Source organism: Bufo gargarizans, chromosome 2 (assembly GCF_014858855.1).
Source record: "Bufo gargarizans isolate SCDJY-AF-19 chromosome 2, ASM1485885v1, whole genome shotgun sequence".
In the NCBI taxonomy this organism is placed as follows: domain Eukaryota; kingdom Metazoa; phylum Chordata; class Amphibia; order Anura; family Bufonidae; genus Bufo; species Bufo gargarizans.
In genome coordinates, this window is record NC_058081.1 from 272281033 (window position 1) to 272301525 (window position 20493).

Here is a 20493-nt window from a genome sequence, read left to right on the forward strand (position 1 = left end):
TAGTCCTTGAGCCTGTTGGTATCTGCCAAAGTGCATGGCATCGCCGACATGTGGAGCTTTAATTACGGTCAGGGACAATTCATGTCCTTTATGGCCCACTGGGTGACTGTGGTTTCTGCACAGCCACACCAGCAACTTGGCCAGGTGACGCCGCTTCCACCTCCAAGTTCTCACGTCGTTGGTCCTGCGACAATGTCCGCCTCTACCTCCTCATTCTCCAGAGTGTCCTTAGCCTCCACTGCAGGGACAATTTACAGTGCCCCTCCAGCATACCACATGTGCAGGGCACGGCGGTGTCAAGCTGTGGAGGAACTGCTCCGTGTCCTTCATAAAAAAATGAAATCCTGGCTTAAGCCGCGAAAAATCAAAATCGGAACCATGGTGACCGACAACGGGAAGAACATGGTGTTGATGCTGCGTCAAGGAGGGCCTAGCCATGTGCCCTGCATGGCACATGTGTTCAATAGGGTTGTCAAGCCGTTCCTGAAGTCTTACACCCATCTGCAAGACATCCTAAAAATGGCCAGTATACTTTACATGCACTTAAGCCACTCGTACACCGCAAAGCACGCCCTCCTCGAGCTGCAGCGGCAGAACGGCATCCCCCAACATAGGCTGATATGCGACATTATGCAAAACTACTCACGAGCAGCAGCATCTAGACCTGGAGCAGAAGTTGTGGCATACTTGGAGTGCACCCTGCCAGCCGACATTGAAGATCCAATGGACTACTGGGCAGCCAAACTGGATTTGTGACCGCAAAGTTTGCACTGGAAAAGCTGTCCTGCCCAGCCAGTAGTGTGGCATCAGAGCAGGTGTTTAGTACAGCGGGGGCCATAGTTACCCCAAGGAGAACTTGCCTGTCCACCCAAAATGTGGAGAGACTGACCTTTGTCGAGATTAATCAGGCGTGGATCAGCCAGGATTTCCACCCACCAATTCCTGATGCATCAGACTAGATTATCCATGGTGCCACACCAACACTTTGACAAAAGAGACCGGTTTCTTCTGGCTACCTGCCTCAGCTACTATTCTGATGCTGCCACCCACCTGATGCCACACATCTGATGCCAAGTGCTCCTTCTTTCACCCACCATCTTCAGCGGGTACTGATATTGCCACCCACCTCCACACTATGTCACCTTGCCACTCTTTGGTCTCCTGATGCTGCTCCTACCTTCACTCTATGTCACCTTGCCACTCTGTGGCCTCCTGATGTTGCTGCCACCTCCACACTATGTCACCTAGATACTCTGTGGCCTCCTGATGCTGCCGCCACCTCCATACTATGTCACCTAGCCACTCTGTGGCCTGCTGATGCTGCCGCCGCCTTCAAACTATGTCACTTTGTCACTCTGTGGTCTCCTCATACTGCTCCTATCTCCACTCTATGTCACCTTGCCACTCTGTGTCCTCCTGATGCTGATGCCACCTACAAACTTTGTCCCCTTGCCACTCTGTGACCTTCTGACGCTGCCGCCACCTCCACACTATGTCACCTTGCCACTCTGTGGTCTCCTAATGCTGCTCCTACCTCCACTCTATGTCACCTTGCTACTCTGTGGCCTAGTGAGGCTGCCGCCACCTTCACACTATGTTACCTAGCCACTCTGTGGCCTCCTGATGCTGCCGCCACCTCCACACTATGTCACCTTGCCCCTCTGTGGTCTCCTCATGCTGCTTCTACCTCTACTTATGTCACCTTTCCACTCTGTGGTCTCCTGATGCTGCCGCCACCTCCACACTTTGTCACCTAGACACTCTGTGGCCTCCTGATGCTGCAGCCACCTCCACCTTATGTCACCTTGCCAAACTGTTGTCTCCTCATGCTGCTCCTACCTCCACTCTATGTTATCTTGCCACTCTGTGGCCTAGTGATGCTGCCGCCACCTCCACACTATGTCACCTAGACACTCTTTGGCCTCCTGATGCTGCCGCCACCACCACACTCTGTCATTGTGCCATGTGGCCTCCGGATGCTGCCGCCACCTACAGACTCTGTCATTGGGCCACTCTGTGGTCTCCTCATGCTGCTTCCACCTCACCACTGTCATAGGGCCACTCTGTGGACTTCTCATGCTGTTCCCACCCTCCCCACTTCATGACTGGGCCACTATTTTTCCTTTTAGCCTGGCTGACATCATCATTTATTTGACCCTTCTTCTAATCTGTCAGAAGGAAGGTAAAATGAGACACACAACGGATCCTGTCTGTGTAGCAGCTGTAAGGCCTGTATGGTCCCATCAGAATTGGTTTATGATTTGGTAGCCAAAAGCAGGAGTGGGTACAAAACACAGAAGACTTGCAAATATTCCGTTCACGTGTCATCTCTGTTTTGGATCCACTTGGTTCACGTGTCATCTCTGTTTTGGATTCACAGTTTTTTTGGGGGGGCATTAGCAATACTGATGGATTAGTGACCAAATGCTGACCGAGTTGAGGCGGATGCTCGACAGACAGGATCATTTTTTTGTGGTTTATTGTTCTCAGGGCTGGCTTTAACGCAGGGCAAAAGGGGCAGCTGCCCCGGGCCCAGTTGCTCCTGTGGGGCCTAAGGCAGCTGCCTCTTGAACCCCGCTGGCCACTGCCCACAAATTCAATTACATTGTTTAATAGCATTCTTTAATACAGAATGCTAAGTAAAATGTCCATTGAGGGTTAAAAAATAATAAAAATAATTACTCACCTCATCCACTTGATCGTGCAGCCTTTATCGTCTTCTTTCTTCTTCTTGCAGGACCTGAAAAAGGACCTTTGATGACTTCATCGCGCTCACCACGTGGTGAGCGCAGTCACGTCAGCGCAGGTCCTGCTGAATGAAGATAGAAGGATCTTGTATCTTCATTCAGCAGGACCTGCGTGACATCACCGCACTCACCACGTCCTTTTGCAGGTCCTTCAAGAAGAAGACGATAACGGCTGCGCGATCAAGTGGATGAAGTGAGCAATTATTTTATTATTTTTTAATATCATTTATTAACTGCCTGAATAAATATATAACGCTTAAAATACCATTTTTATTAAATACTACTTATTAAAAACTTGTGGCTCTCCACTAGATGTATAAAAACAGGCTCAATGTGAGAGGGTGGTGTTTGTCCACAAATTATAAGGACACAGCAACCATTTCACTGTTATCTCTCACACATTAGTATACAGTTGTCCACTGTGGGAGATGTGTGCCAATATTGTTTATTTACAGTCTCAGTGTATATCAACACACAATGTATCACTTTCCCTTTAAAGTGGTGTCTATAAGATACAATGGGATGTTGTCCCAGGATCACTCATTCATATGAAAGCGCTATTGTTTTATGTGCCAAATCTGTCCACCAGCACCATACATCCAGGATGTGACCAGGGATCTAATAATGTATGGTGCTGGTGGCCAGATTTGGCACATAAAACAATAGCACTTGCATATGAATGAGTGATCTGACGATGGTTTAAAAGGAGCGAGCTTCTTCTTGGCGCTAACTTAGACCTGTAAGGCTGAGTTCATACTTTAGTTATTTGGTCAGTTTTGGCCCCATAACTGCAATAAGTGAAGTGTGCAGTGAATCTAAGAGCGATGTCTGTCATCTGCATGTCATACTGACTCACAGTATTATTTCACTACCAAAGCAGACTCCCTATGCGTATTACTGCAAGGCACAGTATTCTACACCACTCTAAATGCTCTCAGCAGCCAGGAAATAGACGTTTTTTAACCTAATTTGCCGCAAATAAATCTCTAATTATGTCTTCTATAGCCATGACGGATCCATCATGAACACCATGAAAAGTCAAAGGGGGACGGATCCACTTTCTATTGTGTCAGAGAAAACTGATCAGTCTCCATTGACTTACATTGTGTGCCAGGACGGATCCGTTGTGCTTCGCACCACATCGCGGAAAGAAAGATGCTGCGAGCAGCATTTTGGTGTCCGCCTCCAGAGCGGAAAGGTGACTGAACGGAGGCAAACTGATGCATTCTGAGCAGATCCTTTTCCAATCAATGGGGCCCAGGGCAACAGAGGGCCCAGTTTGGATTATCCCCTTTTCTACTGGGGGTGAAAGCGTGGTTAGGACTCTACCCTCTAAAGCAGTGTTTCCCAACCAGTGTGCCTCCAGCTGTTATAAAACTACAACTCCCAGCATGCCCGCACAGCCAAATGCTGTCCGGGCATGCTGGGAGTTGTAGTTTTGCAACAGCTGGAGGCACACTGGTGTCACGGCTGAGGATGGGGAAAACCCTCAGCCGTACGATGCCAGAAGATGTTAGGCTGCTCGGCCAGGACGACAGGATTAGGGAGCAGGTCACCTCCTAAAGCATCCCTAACCTGACCCCAACTCCTAGCTGCATGGGCCGACCTTGAAGGTAGGAGGGCCCATACTCAGGAACCTCGGATCCCTAACTCACCCTCCGACCGGTCCCTGAACTAGGAGTCAAGGTAAGACGGCCTGGCCAAGCTACAAGGAATGGGGAAACACATACAACATACAGATATGACAGGGGAACAACTAGTTCCACACGTACCTGTCACAGCCACGCTGACTGGAACCCATGCATGCACTACTAATGTCCACAGAACAACTAGAGGACACAGCACACATAACACACAGGTAACCAGGACATCCGAAGTTGCAAATAAACAGAGACAAAGGAAAACATCAATTGAACATCAAGACATAAACTTCACAGATAAACCTATGACCACAAGGGTGGCCCCCACTGGAAGATGATATACACAGGAGGCTGCTCCAGCTAAGCATGGCTGAAGCAACCCACTGACACATGCCAAACACTGAGGCTTTATAGGCCTAAGAGGCCACATCCACACAGACACACCCAGTGTCTCACACACACAGAAAGGGAGTTAACCCTTCCAACACCAGGGAAGGGAAAACACCACTTAAAGGGGAAGTGTCCAAACAAAGATCACACTGTGGCTGCTGCCGCAGACAACAAAATGGGTGACAACCATGTCCTGGGAGTCAGCCCGAAGGCCGGGACACTGCCACCACATGTACACATCCAACCAAACGTTGCACACACAACACAAAACGCAGTGCACACCAGACAAACAAACATAACACCCAACAAGAAGGTTGTTAGGTGCAACTGCATGCCATGCAGCAAGCTGCCCAGCACTGCTCAGGCTGCGCTGCTGAAACAGAAACCATACAACTAGTTGCCCGCGGCAACCACAAGTGAGGCCACACACCAGCGGCCCTCACCTGTGATTGAACACCAAAACCAAACCGCAGCAAAACCGCATGCGGTTGAGGAGTTATGACCATAGCCGTGGCCGTGACAACTGGTTGGGAAACACTGCTCTAAAGGAACAACTTTTAGCAAATGAAGCAGTGGAGAAATGTCCCAAGGGTCATTGAAATGGGTTTAGGCAGAAACCCTTCTGTCCTGTGTGGGGAGGCTGATTAAATCCTTGCTATGGGGTCCTTACTTCTTTATGTATGCCACTGCCTGGAAGTGATGATATGGACCCAAGAGAGCTTTTATCTCAACATCATCTAGTCTGTCTGGGATTACATAAAGAGACAGAAGGATCTGCGCAAGCCTACATATACAGAAGATCTTTGGTTACTTTTCTGCCAAGTTCCTTTAAAAACTGTTTGCAAGTGTACCTAGAAGAATTGATTGCGTTGAAGGGTCGTCACACCAAATATTGATTGGATTTAGATTTCTCTTCATTCACTTAGCATTTTGATAAAAATATTCTATTAACACTCCTATTATTGAAAGCATTCTTATTTTTTCCCACAGCTACTATACTTTTCTTTATACCCATTATTCTGAATTTTATTATTGCTCTACTTATTGTACATGAAAAGTTAAGGTTCTTTGAGTGTATTCTTGATCACAATTGTGTAGTCCAAACTGCCGTGACAGAAGGGAAAAAGCCTCCCTGAGCCTAGGGCTACAAAGTGAACTTAGGGCAGATAAGATCCAGGCTGCTATGCGGCCTGCCCTGGCAGGGGGCCCGGGCCGCCAGGCTTGTGTCAAGGACAGCAGCCAGGTAGGGTAGGAAGAGTCAACAATTTACATACAAAGCCTGCCACCGGCGGCAGTAGGGGGTGCTACTGTAGCACAGTGGCGGACAGAGGAGTCTGCAGAGGTTTGATAATTGCAGGAGCCAGGCAATGGCCAGGTCAGGCCCCGCAGACGCCCTCACTCCTTCTCTGAGGTCCCCATCAGCTAAGGCTACTTTCATACTCGCGTTTTGGCTTTCCGTTTATGAGATCCGTGCAGGGCCCTCACAAGCGGTCCAAAACTGATCAGTTTTGCCCTAATGCATTCTGAATGGAACAGGATCCGCTCAGAATGCATCAGTTTGGCTCAGTTCTGTCTCCATTCTGCTTTGGAGGTGGACACCAAAACGCTGCTTGCAGCGTTTTTGTGTCCGTCTGACGAAACTGAGCGAAACGGATCCGTCCTGAAACACAATGTAAGTCAATGGGGGCGGATCAGTTTTCACTGACACAATAGAAAACAGATCCGTCTCCTATTGACTTTCAATGGTGTTCAAGATGGATCCGTCTTGGCTATGTTAAAGATAATACAAACGGATCCGGTCTGAATGGATGCAGACGGTTGTATTATCTGAACGGATCCGTCTGTGGAGATCCATGACGGATCCGCACCAAATGCAAGTGTGAAAGTAGCCTAAGTTGCAGCTTATAAAAGAAGCTCTAGCCCAAGTCACAGTCAGTACTGTACTCAGAGCTGTCGTTGTGTTATCTGTGGTGTTACATAGGACTGCAGGTGACATCTACTACATTACCTGTAGTCAGAGAGTTTTCACTGTGCTATATGTAATGTTACATAGGGCTGAAAGTGACATTACTATATTATCTGTACTTTACTGTCAAGACCTTTTTATCATTACCTTCAGTAAATTACTGTATAGCAAATTATGCTACAGCACCTCTTTTGTAGGGTTGTACCAGAAGGGCTAACCTTCACCCCCTGCGAATCAATCAGCTTTTGATGTCTATGATCTCGTAGAAGGGTAGCAGATTGTCCTTTATCTGATCACTTTTGCACAGTATGTACTAACCACTGCAAACCAGGAACACCCCACACCGTATGTATCTTGATATTTTCCGCATGGTGCTAGTGAACAGCTGGAAGACTGACCTCTTTCCATTCCTATCTGGGGTCAGACATGGCAGCTCTCTTTCACCTCTTCTTTTTGTTTGTGTTACAGAGCTCCTCAAAGAGTCTATCTGGCAGAATCCAGAGGTCAGAGGGACCACAGCACCAGGACCAGACTGACAAGTGGTCCAATTCTCACTCTACAAAGACAATGTAACCATCTACTGCGCAGATTAGCATTTGATGGCAGTACATGTCCAAACTTGCATGGAATTTGGCTGTGCTTCAGGAACTAAGGAAGTTGGAATCCATGCTGTTTGAAGAGCAGGCTCTGAATTTTTCCGACCCTTCTCCATTTAGCTAGACTTCATTAAAGTACTTAATGTCCTGGCAAGATTATTTGGCCAAGTTCAATGAAAAGATTGGACAGTGGAGCTTCAGACAGCTCGCCATCGAAGGAAAGACTCTTGGGCTGTGTAATGAGATCCTGACTTTGCATCAATACACAGTGCAAGCCTGGCATCCTCATGTACTGTATGCCAGGCCATTACCAGGACTTCCTTTTGCTTCATTTGGGGCTCCAAAATGAAGGACTTAATGGAATCTATTCCAGGGTTCCCTACTGTAAATGTGTGTTTGGAAGTATGTGGCTTCTAGCAGGTTAACCAATGGTGACAAAGACCTGGTATGGATGATCATTCATGAGGGCCAGCCCCTGAGAACTTTCATGCATGCCTGTCGACAATGCAACACCAGGCACTACCCAAGGTACCCATTTGCTGAGGAAACATCCTTCACCTCTTTTGGCAGTGTCTGTTTGCACAGGCCTCTATTCCTAGGAACAGCCCGAAGGACACTGTGATGCTTAACGCACGTTCCATGGAACCAACACCGTTCAGGCTATCCAGGAAACTCTGCACCTTATGAACCATTTTAAGGCCCCATTCACACATCCGCTATTTCGTTCCACAATTGCGGCCAATGTGCGAAGGACACTGTAGCTCCGGAAATGCAGACCCGCACTTCCGGGTTCGCATTTCTGTTCCCGAAAAAAATAGAACATGTCCTATTCTTGTCCACAATTTCGGACAAGAATAGGCATATTCTATTAGTGCCGGCAATGTGCGGTCTGCAAAATGCGGAATGCACATTGCCGTGTCTGTGTTTTGCAGATTCGCGGATCCGTGGATCACCAAAACTCGCTACCGACGTGTGAATGGAGCCTAAGGATGCATTGTGGCTTGCCAGGAAATGTCTGCGTATGAATTGAGAGAGGATGTTCATCCAGGACTGCCAAAGGCTGGTTTACAGCTTGCTCAGTGACCATTCCATCTCCCGTTGGTTTTCACCCTTCAACCTCTGTACAAGAATATGGACCTCACGGCAGAGGAACCACCAGGATGCAACTTCCCAGAGTAGTCTCTGTATGATTGACAGCTGACCCATGGGAGTCATGAGACAATGGTGCAAAGCACCGAGTGATCAGGCAAAACTTTAGTCAGGGACAGGCCTAGGTCAGGAAGAGTATGTGAAATCCAGAAAACAGTCTAAGGTCAAGGCAGGTAGCAAAGGGTCAATCTGGAGATCAGGTACAGGTCAGATCAGGCAGCTTAAGTCAATATCCAGGAAACAGGAAGAAGTCAGTAGACAGACAGACAAACAATACAGCACAGCTTAGCAGGAACTAGCAAGCTAAGAGCTTATTGCTCAGCTGCCTTCCCACAGGGGTGAGCAATTGACTAGTGCAGATTAAAGTGCACACATGTTGGCCCTTCAATAGCCAGATGGACCACACATGCAGAGCAGGAGGAGAGGCATTTCTGGCAATAGCAAGGACATATCCTGTGTGAAGTGACAGAGCAACCCTGTGGCCCTACCCCACCAGGAAGAAAGGTAGAACGAAAGGAGGGTCTGTGCCACCGGGACACAGACCAGCGCAAGTTGGAAGAGCAGCAGTGCCCCAGAGGAACCGCTGTAACAGTGTGTTTATCTATCAATAAAGCTTTGGGTCTGTGACTCCCCTCTCTTCACCTTCTTTCCCACTTTCCATATCATTGGTCTTATGCATGATGCATTATTAGAATGTTGGTGTGGAGTGGTGAATAATGTATGTTATAGGATCCGTGCCTGTGCTGTACATTGCGCTCCTGCACTACAAAGTATGGGTGTAGTATTTATTGTACAGGGTTTAAGCCTGCGTTACCTCCCAGTATACCATGCTTGTGTTCTGATGACTAACTGTGAATAAAGCTATTTTCAATAATAAATTTAAAAAAAACACAAAAGAAGATGTTCTATCCCAGTCTTCGAGTCTTCACAATTTAGCCCTTGTATGGCTACAAGGGTATAATATATACTCATTGAATCCAATGACTCAATATACACACTGCTCTACAGCAGATAAAATGCTCTAAGAAAGGCTATGGATTGTGTTACAGCATACAAGGACCAACTATTAAACTATTAAGCTGTTTTAAGATACAGTCAGTGCTTATGAAAATACAAAAGAGACAACCTAAAATGACACAAAAAACAAGCAAACAGTTAAGAAAAGGAGAGAACATAACAAGGATGTAACATTTACAAGTCTTTCTGCTTCCTTGATGGTAGAAGGAACAAAGGAACCCCTCTCAGTATTTGCTAATAGAGATGGCCTTGCGGTTCGCCCGGCAGTCGGTTCGCGGCGAACTTTGCGCGTTCACGATTCGCCGAACATGCGAACATATGGAGATATTCGCGTCCGCCATATTCTTTTACTCCTGTCAAGAACTTTGACCTATGACACATCCATAAGGTGGTACAGGACAGCCAATTGAGACGTTTTCAGCCCATGGACATACCCCCTACCTTATAAATAAACCTGATCTGGGCGCCATTTTACATTCAGTCTTTTGTCAGTGTAGGGAGAGGTTGCTGTGTGGAGCAGGGACAGATTGTTAGGGACAAAAACGCTATCAAATAGGTCCACAGAAGTCCATTTAAGGACTGGTATAGGTGTACTATTGATAGGTGTGCAGGACAGAGGGGTGTAATACACTTATAATATACACTCACCTAAAGAATTATTAGGAACACCTGTTCTATTTCTCATTAATGCGATTATCTAGTCAACCAATCACATGGCAGTTGCTTCAATGCATGTAGGGTTGTGGTCCTGGTCAAGACAATCTCCTGAACTCCAAACTGAATGTCAGAATGGGAAAGAAAGGCAATTTTGAGCGTGGCATGGTTGTTGGTGCCAGACGGGCCGGTCTGAGTATTTCACAATCTGCTCAGTTACTGGGATTTTCACGCACAACCATTTCTTGGGTTTACAAAGAATGGTGTGAAAAGGGAAAAACATCCAGTATGCGGCAGTCCTGTGGGCGAAAATGCCTTGTTGATGCTAGAGGTCAGAGGAGAATGGGCCGACTGATTCAAGCTGATAGAAGAGCAACGTTGACTGAAATAACCACTTGTTACAACCGAGGTATGCAGCAAAGCATTTGTGAAGCCACAACACGCACAACCTTGAGGCGGATGGGCTACAACAGCAGAAGACCCCACCGGGTACCACTCATCTCCACTACAAATAGGAAAAAGACGCTACAATTTGCACAAGCTCACCAAAATTGGACTGTTGAAGACTGGAAAAATGTTGCCTGGACTGATGAGTCTTGATTTCTGTTGGCGTAAACAGAATGAGAACATGTATCCATCATGCCCTGTTACCACTGTGCAGGCTGGTGGTGGTGGTGTAATGGTGTGGGGGATGTTTTCTGAGCACACTTTAGGCCCCTTAGTGCCAATTGGCCATCGTTTAAATGCCACGGGCTACCTGAGCATAGTTTCTGACCATGTCTATCCCTTCATGACCACCATGTACCCATCATCTGATGGCTACTTCCAGCAGGATAATGCACCATGTCACAAAGCTCGAATCATTTCAAATTGGTTTCTTGAACATGACAATGAGTTTACTGTACTAAAATGCCCCCCACAGTCACCAGATCTCAACCCAATAGAGCATCTTTGGGATGTGTTGGAACGGAAGCTTCGTGCCCTGGATGTGCATCCCTCAAATCTCCATCAACTGCAAGATGCTATCCTATCAATATGGGCCAACATTTCTAAAGAATGCTATCAGCACCTTGTTGAATCAATGCCACGTAGAATTAAGGCAGTTCTGAAGGCAAAAGGGGGTCCAACACCGTATTAGTATGGTGTTCCTAATAATTCTTTAGGTGAGTGTACTTTCTAACATAGAAAGCATATTATAGTGCATTTGTATTGTGCAGCAGTGGTGAGCGGTTCTGCAGCTACACAGAGTGACAAACGCAATTAGAAAAAATAATTATAACTGGTGTGATATACCAGTCGCCCCCCCAAAAAAACTGATTGAAGCAGGGTGTTATATACCAATATACTTTCTTTATAGTGCATTTGGGTACTGTATAGTGCATTTGCGCATGCGCATACGCGAAAATTATATTGCCGAACTTTCGCATTGAAAAAATTATTAATGGAGATCGCAAATTCGAATAATACATCTGGTATGTCACTGTCCATGTTGTGGGACTATTTGTGCACTTCTAGTAATTATTTCCTGGCTGCAAATATGAGCTGAAGGTTTTTCAGGTTCGCCTGCCATTAAAATGAATGGGACCCACTGCAAACTTGCGGTTCGCGAACATTTGATCGCATTCGCGAACCGTCTCGGCAGATGTTCATCCATCACTATTTGCTAACCCCAGCTTTATTGTTCAGAACATGTTTTATACTTCAAAACCTTGTTCACACGTCAGTTATTTGTTCCGTTATTTCCATCAGTTTATGTGAGCCAAAACCAGGAGTGAATGCTACACGGGTATAATGAAAATATCTGTACCTGTTCTGTGTTTCTGACCCGCACCTGGTTTTGGCTCACAATGGCTGAATGGAACACGGATGTGAGCGGTCCGTGGTATCCCGGCCTGGCATCCTGCTGACAGCAGGAGCACACTGCGTCATTGGCCGTGCGCTTCATGCCACCGCTGCACTACAGTAATACACTCGTATAGATTATATCAGTGTATTACTGTAGTGCAGCGGCGGCATGAAGTGCACAGCGTCATAGCAACTAATGACGCTGTGCGCTCCTGCTGTCAGCAGGATGCCAGGCCGGGATACCACGGACCGCTCACATCCATGTTCCACGGCCATAAGCATTCGGTCAATAACTGATGGAAATAACTGATGAAATAACTGACGTGTGAACAAAGCCTTTAATCCTTGGCAATTTACTTATTAGGCAAATGGTGGATTATTAGTGGGGAGTAGATAATATGGGGAGAAGTATAATGAGTATTTCCCCGATGTAGGAGGTGGGGGGGGGGGGTAGTTTAAACAAACAGATGTCTATTTGCCTGTTCTTTGAAGCATGTAAAAAAATATATATATATATTTTGGTGTCAGGTCTCTTTCACACTTGCGTTGTCCGGAAAAACGCAAGTGTACTGAAAGCATTTGAAGACGGATCCGTCTTCAAAATGCTTTCAGTGTTACTATGGCACCCAGGACATAGTAGGAGCGGGGGAGCGGTATACTTACAGTCCGCGCGGCTCCCGGGGCGCTCCAGAGTGACGTCAGAGCGCCCCATGCGCATGGATGACGTGCCATGCGATCACGTCATCCATGAGCGTGGGGCGCCCTGATGTCACTCTGGAGCGCCCCGGGAGCTGCACAGATGGTAAGTATGCTGCTCCCCCGCTCCCCGCTACACTTTACCATGGCTGCCAGGACTTTAGCGTCCCGGCAGCCATGGTAACCATTCAGAAAAAGCTAAACGTTGGATCTGGCAATGCGCCAAAATGACGTTTAGCTTAAGGCCGGATCCGGATCAATGCCTTTCAATGGGCATTAATTCCGGATCCGGCCTTGCGGCAAGTCTTCAGGATTTTTGGCCGGAGCAAAAAGCGCAGCATGCTGCGGTATTTTCTCCAGCCAAAAAACGTTCCGGTCCGGAACTGAAGACATCCTGATGCATCCTGAACGGATTTCACTCCATTCAGAATGCATTAGGATAAAACTGATCAGGATTCTTCCGGCATAGAGCCCCGACGACGGAACTCTATGGCGGAAGAAAAGAACGCAGGTGTGAAAGAGCCCTTAATAAGCTCTGGTTTTTGCAACCTGCAATAATTGTTCTTTCCAGAATAATGAGTCTTTCCAAAATTGACCATGACAAATTTATACAATATACAGTCATGTTCCCATTTTCACTACACTATTAAATTGAGCCACTGTGATAAATTTTCTGCATCTTTAGACCGCCTGGTCTAAGTTGTACTTTCTAAATAATAGACATGATTAGTAAATTTGCCTCATTCTATTCTGAAGTCTCAGCCCAGATATGGACCTTATCTTGGCTTGCGTGCAAAATTTGAAGAAAGTGCCAGAAGAGCAGCTTCCGCATTTCAATGAATTGAATAGAGAGTCCTTAATTTGAATGGTCATAATGTAATTGCTGTGTGGCTTCGACTGGTCATAACAGCTGATGGCCGAAGAAATGCCAAACCCCTGGTGATCAACTGATGCTGTGCCAACTCCTTTTTGAAAAGGAGTTGTCTTCACGAGACAGTCCCTTTAAGATGCCATCACCCAGTGTCCTTTTTGGATGAATTTTTGTCTAACCATCTCTAGATTAAAATATTCCTAAAATCTGATACTGAAAAATGGATCTATGGCCACTATTATGAGATATATAGATATTCTCTTTACGGATCCTTTGCCTTGTAATATTAAATGATAGTTTTCTTGTCTTAGTGCAGGTCTTCTCCTGACATGAAGACTATGATAATAATAATGGAGGCCTGCAGGTAGACAAGGAAGAGGCCAGTAGTATAATCTCCAATTAAAATGAGACTTGGTAATCGTGAGCTGCATCTCAATGTTTTACAGCAAGATGTAGTAGTTTAATTTGATGCCACTACTGTACACCCTGGAGAGGACACAAGATAGATCAGAAAGCAACTTTTCAGTGTGGTTAATATGTTTAATTTACATCAAAGTCTTTATAGCTCATATGGCTGGCCACCCCCGTTACAGCATGTGCCAACCACAGTTCCCATAACAGCATATGTATTCCCTAAAATGTGAAAAAGAAAAATCACACACTTGCCCTCTTAAAATGAAAGACAAAAGTATAAAGGCATACTCAACAAAGGAGAGAAGAGAAAAAAGAATGCGGCACTCACCCAAAAATACTCTTTGCAGCTTTATACACATAAAAAAAGTCAGCGTCATGAGGGCCAAACACAGATAGGAGGCAACAGCCGTTTCGCGCTTGTTGCGCTTTTTAAAGCCATCCAATATAAAGGCATACTCAGCTTCCTAAAGGAAATTGCCAGAAAGAACATTATATCCCAGTGTGCCAGTCTCAGCTGCCCCATACAGTAAGTGCCTGCCACATATGACCCCATAAGAACCTGCACCAGCTTTGCCACCCCTGCTGTAAGTGTACAGTCGTGGCCAAAAGTTTTGAGAATTACATAAATATTGAAAATTGGAGAAGTCGCTGCTTAAGTTTTTATAATAGCAATTTGCATATACTCCAGAATGTTATGAAGAGTGATCAGATGAATTGCATAGTCCTTCTTTGACATGAAAATTAACTTAATCCCAAAAAACCTTTTCACTGCATTTCATTGCTGTCATTAAAGGACCTGCTGAGATCATTTCAGTAATCATCTTGTTAACTCAGGTGAGAATGTTGACGAGCACAAGGCTGGAGATCATTATGTCAGGCTGATTGGGTTAAAATGGCAGACTTGACCTGTTAAAAGGAGGGTGATGCTTGAAATCATTGTTCTTCCATTGTTAACCATGGTGACCTGCAAAGAAACGCGTGCAGCCATCATTGCATTGCATAAAAATGGCTTCACAGGCAAGGATATTGTGGCTACTAAGATTGCACCTCAATCAACAGTTATAGGATCATCAAGAACTTCAAGGAAAGAGGTTAAATTCTTGTTAAGAAGGCTTCGGGGCATCCAAGAAAGTCCAGCAAGCGCCAGGATCGTCTCCTAAAGAGGATTAAGCTGCGGGATCGGAGTGCCACTAGTGTAGAGCTTGCTCAGGAATGGCAGCAGGCAGGTGTGAGCGCATCTGCATGCACAGTGAGGCGAAGACTTTTGGAAGACGGTCTGGTGTCAAGAAGGGCAGCAAAGAAGACACTTCTCTCCCAAAAAAACATCAGGGACAGATTGAAAATATGGTGAATGGACTGCTGAGGATAGCTAAGTGGCTCGGAGACCAAAACATTGACATTTTGGGTCCATGGCCTGGAAACTCCCCAGATCTTAATCCCATTGAGAACTTGTGGTCAATCCTCAAGAGGCGGTTGGACAAACAAAAACCCACTAATTCTGACAAACTCCAAGAAGTGATTATGAAAGAATAGGTTGCTATCAGTCAGGAATTGGCCCAGAAGTTGATTGAGAGCATGTCCAGTCGAATTGCAGAGGTCCTGAAAAAGAAGGGCCAACACTGCAAATACTGGCTCTTTGCATAAATGTCATGTAATTGTCGATAAAAGCCTTTGAAACGTATGAAGTGCGTGTAATTATATTTCACTACATCACAGAAACAACTGAAACAAAGATCTAAAAGCAGTTTAGCAGCAAACTTTGTGAAACCTAATATTTGTGTCATTCTCAAAACTTTTGGCCACGACTGTAGAGCATGATCCTCTACACTTACCTGTAATAAAAATAAAGTCCTTACAGTGTTTTTTTAGTAAGTCACTTAAAAACCTCTTAGGATATGCTCCTAAATCTGTGCTTTGTGCTCTATGCTGTTTATTAGTTTCACCACATTCATTTCAGTTATAGGAGAGATACTTGGATTAATGCAGGCCTTTACTTTCTCCTTGCTAAGAGATAGAAATATAGCTTGAATAACTTAAATGTCTCTCCCAAACAGGGAATTATGTAAAGGTCTATTCTCATGACGATAACCTGTTAGGTCATATGTGTGTCATAGTGTGGTCCCCCACTTGGAATTCCACTCTATGTGTCAAAATATAGAGTTGGTTTGCAAAAGTCGCTACCACTCTGGCGTATTTGAGTTGTCTAGGAATTACGGGGGTCATTTATTAAGCTGAAATATGCCTATATTGCACCGCAATCTGCGATTTCTCCCCGCTCACGCCAGGTCTAAAAAAGTGGGCGGGGTGTGGGTGGGGAAGGGGACGGGCTGGCTCATTTACCATTTTCTACGCCTGGGAGACCCGATGCTAGCATTATGAGGGAAATTCTGCTGATGTTCTTCATAAGGGCCAATCTAATGCCATTGTTTATGGGTGGGCATTCTGTTGGTACTGTTTGGGAGGGGGGGGCATATTAGGGAACTTCGACCAGAAACTACGTGCATATGCAAATACACATACTGTATATACTTTGTACATACACAGAGCTTCCTCATCTCAGACTTGTATTGCAGGGAGGAAAGCATAGGTGTTACTGCAGGCCCCTCTTGCTAGTGCCACACCGCCAATTATGTATCGCCATCCTGAGCACAGTTAGTGCTGGGGTGGAGAACGGGAGCGATTTCTCTCTGCCATGCTGTTCCCTCAGAGATCGGCACAGGCAGCACTAATATGTAATCATCATTGCACCGTCTGAGCTGGGCAGCGTACAGCTCAGGAAACCGCCTGGAAAAGGCCTGCACCGCCTCGCTCACTGTCGCATGGAAGTAAGTATTTGAGTTTATTATTTTTTATTTGGTACCATACTGTTGGGCCACTATGGTGGTCGAGTGGAGAGGAGCACTATAGGGGCATTGTTTCTAATGCACCAAATAGGGTCATTTTGTACTATCACACATAAGAGAACATATTTTTGTACTGGCATACATTATAAGGGGGCACACATTATAATGGGGTATTTTTTTGTACCAGCACATATTATAAGTGTGTACTTTTGTGCTGGTGCACATTATAAGGGGATATTTTTGTACTGGCACATATTATGGAGCATTTTTTTACTGGCACACATTATAAGGAGAATTATTACTACTGGTGGACTATGGGGAATATGATTATAAGTATGGGCACAACAGGGGCATTATTACCATTGTTAACACTAAGTGCACTGTGACAGAGAATTATTAGTATTGGAAGGACATTGGGGAGCATTATTACTGTGGGGGGCACCCTGGCACAGTATCAGCTTAGCCCAATAATTTTTGTGGCATATTATGTTTACAGCACCATTAGGCTGGGTTTACACAGGCGTTTCAGGTGACGTGTGGAAACAGATGCGGGTGCGTTGCAGTAAAATGCGCAATATTTCCCCGCGAGTGCAAAGTGCTTTAATGCGTTTTGCACACGCGTGAGAAAAATCTGCATGTTTGGTACCCAAACCCGAACCCGGACTTCTTCACAGAAGTTCGGGTTTAAGTTAGGTGTTGTGTAGATTTTATCATTTTCCCTTATAACATGGTTATAAGGAAAAATAATAGCATTCTTAATACAGAAGGCTTAGTAAATTAGGGATGGAAGGGTTAAAATAAAAAATTATTTAACTCACCTCATCCACTTGTTCGCGCAGCCCGGCATCTCTTTTGTCTTCTTCTTTGATGATCTGTGAGGAAAAGGACCTGTGGTGATGGATCATGTGATGAGCGCACTGATGTCACAACAGGTCCTTTTCCTCCTGGGTATCAAAGAAGAAGACAGAAAAGAAGCCGGGCTGCGAAAACAAATGGATGAGATGCGTTAAATTATGTATTCATTAATTTTTAACCCCTCCATCCCTATTTTACTAAGCATTCTGCATTAAGAATGCTATTATTTTATAAGGGAAAATAACAATGATCGGGTCCCCATCCCGATCGTCTCCTAGCAACCATGCGTTAAAATCGCACTGCATCCGCACTTGCTTGCGGATGCTTGCGATTTTCACGCAGCCCCATTCACTTCTATAGGGCCTGCTTTGCGTGAAAAACGCACAATATAGAGCATGCTGCGATTTTCACGCAACGCACAAGTGATGCGTGAAAATCACTGCTCATGTGTCACGGACGGTGTACAGGAAACAAGACAAAGCAACATGCATATATGACTGAGTGGATCCAAAGCTAAGGAACCAAAAGGGAGACCCCTGCACAAGACCTGAGACTTTCCCTGGCTGCTCAGCCTATGCAAAGATCCCAGAGGTGGAAGGTTGCATATCCACGTACCTCGACTATATAACCCCTGAACACCCTACAATAGTGAGGGGACACGACCACCGGCTCCCTACACCAGACACGGAGGGAGTCAGGGTCACCTGGGATCCAGCAAACAGAAAATAACAGATAAATGTTCAGCACTTAACTTTGTAGCAGACTGGAAAACAAGATCAGCATGCACACACACTCCAGGAAGTAGTATAAGCCGCCCAGTAATGCATTATGGGGCGGAATTTAAAGGGATGCAATCAGTCCAACTCCATGACAGCTGAGAGAGGCTAACGAGATGAGGAACTGAACAGCACAACAAAGAGAACTCAAGGAGGAGGTTCTGAAAGGCCTCTGTCAGAGCTTCTCAACTGTCTGGTTGTGACAGTACCCCTCCCTCTACGAGTGGACTCCGGACACTCAGAGCCCACCTTCTCAGGATGGGACCTATGGAAAGCCCTGATGAGACGAGAGGCCTTAATGTCCGTCACTGGGACCCACATCCTCTACTCAGGACCATAACCCTCCCAATGAACAAGGTACTGAAGAGAACCGCGGACAAGACGAGAATCGACAATCCTAGAGACCTGAAATTCAAGATTCCCATCAACCATAATCGGAGGAGGAGGCAAAGGCGAGGGTACAATGGGTTGAACATAAGGTTTCAATAAGGACTTATGAAAAACATTATGGATCTTCCAAGTCTGAGGAAGATCAAGACGGTAGGCAACAGGATTGATGACAGACAGGATTTTGTAAGGCCCAATAAACCTAGGACCCAACTTCCAGGAGGGAACCTTCAATTTGATATTCTTGGTAGACAACCACACCAGATCACCAACATTCAGGTCCGGACCAAGCACACGTCTCTTATCTGCCACACGCTTATATCTCTCACTCATGCTCTTTAGATTATCCTGAATCTTTTGCCAAATAGATGACAAAGACGAGGAGAATCTGTCCTCATCAGGTAAACCAGAAGACCCCTCTCCCGAGAAAGTCCCAAACTGCGGATGAAACCCATATGCACCAAAAAATGGTGACTTATCAGAGGACTCCTGACGACGGTTATTTAAAGCAAACTCAGCAAGGGACAAAAAAGAACACCAATCCTCTTGATTCTCCGCCACAAAACAGCGCAGATATGTCTCCAGATTCTGATTGACGCGCTCTGTCTGGCCATTCGACTGCGGGTGGAAAGCAGAAGAGAATGACAACCGAACCCCCAAGCGAGAACAGAAAGCCTTCCAGAATCTGGAAACAAACTGCGTGCCCCTATCAGAGACTATGTCTGAAGGAATACCGTGCAATTTGACAATGTGATCAATAAATGCCTGCGCCAGCGTCTTAGCATTGGGCAAACCAGGAAAAGGGATGAAATGCACCATTTTGCTAAAACGGTCCACCACCACCAGAATCACAGTCTTCCCCGAGGAACGAGGCAGGTCCGTTATAAAGTCCATGGACAGATGTGTCCAAGGACGGGAAGGAATGGGTAAGGGAAGGAGAGGACCTGATGGCCGTGAATGAGGGACTTTGGCACGAGCGCAAGTCTCGCAGGCTGCCACAAAACCCTCAACCGACTTACGAAGCGCAGGCCACCAGAATCTCCGAGCGATGAGATCCAGTGTGGCTCTTGCCCCCGGGTGCCCAGCAAGGACCGTATCGTGGTGTTCCTTAAAAATCTTGTGTCTTAAAGCGAGAGGCACAAACAACCTCCCAGGAGGACAAAGATCAGGAGCCTCTGACTGGGCTGCCTGCACCTCTGCCTCCAATTCAGAAAAGAGAGCAGAGACCACCACACCTTCAGCCAAAATGGGACCCGGGTCTTCAAAATTCCCGCCTCCCGGAAAACAACGTGACAGGGCATCTGCCTTCACATTCTTAACTCCAGGGCGGAACGTGACCACAAAATTAAACCTAGAAAAGAACAAAGACCATCTGGCCTGTCTCGGGTTCAGACGCTTGGCTGACTCCAAGTAGGCCAGATTTTTATGGTCAGTAAATACGGTAATAGGGTGTCTGGCTCCCTCTAGCCAATGGCGCCATTCCTCAAAAGCCAACTTGATGGCCAACAATTCCCTATCTCCCACATCGTAATTTCTCTCTGCGGAGGAGAGTTTTTTCGAGAAAAAGGCACACGGTCGCCATTTGGCAGGAGAGGAACCCTGAGACAAGACCGCCCCCACACCCACCTCAGAAGCATCAACCTCGAC